This window comes from Mustela nivalis (assembly GCF_964662115.1).
Source record: "Mustela nivalis genome assembly, contig: HAP1_SCAFFOLD_441, whole genome shotgun sequence".
Lineage (NCBI taxonomy): Eukaryota > Metazoa > Chordata > Mammalia > Carnivora > Mustelidae > Mustela > Mustela nivalis.
The window spans coordinates 584,414-586,596 of record NW_028136214.1 but is presented as its reverse complement, the minus strand read 5'-3'; positions in this window follow the sequence as shown (position 1 = coordinate 586,596).

Below are 2,183 nucleotides of genomic sequence, written 5' to 3'. Positions count from 1 at the left end.
ATTTCAAAGATGTCCTCATGTCCATCGGTTCCCACTCTGGAATTCTATCAATAAGGTGAGAGTTCCTCTAGTTGAAAAAAAGATCTAAAAAGACGTCCCTTTGTCATGTAATTTCTGTAACCTCCAGGACACACCCACCTCCCCCTTCCAGCTCTGTAATGAAGCCACAGCTGGTGCCAATTTGTGGAACTCCTTAAAGTCTATTCTCCCTTCTATAGCCCCGGACCAAGTTCCCATGCTCCCTCACCTGATTTCCTGCACTCACCTCCCACCTGGTGTGTTCACACCTGCCAGTGCCTTTTACCAACCCCTTTGCCAAAAGGCAGCCAGAGTGACCTTTCAAAGACCTATCAGTTCCTGGCATTTGTCTCCATAGAAATCTGCACTGATCTTCTAACAAATTCTCAGTCCTCCAAAGGCACCCATAATCCTCCCATCAGTCTCTTCATACCCCTCCAACTGACTGATGCCTGTTCTGCCCCATCTCTCTGCCCTTCAACCACACTGCCTCCCTCTTCCTGTGGAGACCCCTCATGGTGCCTGCCTCCAAGCACAGGTGATTCCCATTGATGGGAAGACCCTCTTCCTCTCCCCATCTCCCCACTCCAGTTACTCCCACTTATTCGTGAGCCCACAAGCCCCATGGTACACACTCTCCATGCAGACTGCTCTCTCTTTTCTAGCACTGGCCTCCGTTTCTAGCTGTGGTTGTGTCATGGATGTCCCTCCCCAGCCAGCCTCCAAGCTCTCCTTCCCTTTAGCTCCAACACCTGACACAGTGCCTGGCACGTAGTAAGCCCTGGCTAGCTTCTAAGAGCCTCACTGAGGGACTGAAAGCATTTTAAAAACGTCACCACGTAGGCTCCAAACTGTAGGCAGAAAAAGCTTTGCCTGCATTGACATTTTAGAGACGTATTCGTCAAGGTGGATGTGTTCACTGACTTTACCTTATAAAATTTTTTTAAAAAAAAGGACCTCTGTATCGCCTTGCATCTATCGAAGGCACATGTATACTATTAGACCACGTTATGAGCTTAATGGAAGGAGACAAGATGTTTTCACTAAGAAAATATATAAGACTGTTGAGGTCAAGTGGGAGGAAACAGTCCGTTTGTTGGAGCATTGCTATCTTACTCTATCACAGCCACTAATAAAAATCTGACACGGGGTGAGTCAGAATTGTCTGTCAGAGATGAGTTAGATCTGGCTCATGTTCCTACAGACATGAAAGCCAGGAACGAAGAAGGAGGCTTTGAAAGCCTGGGTTGAGGAGGCTGTGTGGTTCACTGCGATGAGCTAAGTGCCCAGGGCCACCGGCAGACATGCGGGCCTGTGTCCTTCCTTTGTTCTGGGGTCCCTCTTGCACCATGTGGTGAGGCTGGTGGCTGGGAGCAGCTCAGGACAGGACCCGGTGGCATCATACCTCTCGCACCCTCCTTTGGGCTCCAGTGGGCTCCTGTAGGTCCCAGGAGACAGCCTGCCTTCCTTGCAAAGCCCAGAAGCACTGGGAGTAGAAACTGGGACCAAAGAGTGAGCACCCGGATTGACAAGCTGGACCAGCTACCTCTTCTTCAGATTCAGGGGGAGCCCTGGCATGCTGACTCCTCCCTTCTCCCTTTCCCCTTTCCTCTCTTCCTCCCTCTTCCCTTCCCCTCTCTCCTTCCCTGGTGGTGCCCTTTCCCAATGCCAACTTCATCCCTTTTTCTTTCTACATGCCTGTCTTCTAGAGTTTCTTCTCTTTCCTCTTCATTAGTTCCCTTCATCTGAATCTCCTCTTTGGTCCCTTTGTCCCCACTCTCTGCTCCTCCTCCCCTTCCCTGGCCCCTGTTCAGCTCCATCCTGACTGCAGGCAGAGCTGGACTAACATGCTCACTTGCTAGCTCAGCCAACCTCCAGAGAAGTCACTCTTCGGTGGCCACCTTCCTGACCCCCTGGTCCCTTCTCTGCTTGTTCACATATTGCTCTGAAGTCTGAGGAGGACAGAGCAGGGCTGCCACAGAATCAGGCCAGATGAGAAACCAAACCAGGTGCCACACTGTCCCCCAGCACTGCTGCTCTGAGAGCTTTTGGAGTCCTCAACAGGGTTAGGATTTAGGGGCTTCTTCAGAACCGGGAGTGAAAACAACCATAGGGCAAATGAAATCTATGGCCCCCACACAAAAATAATAATCTCAAATGAAAAC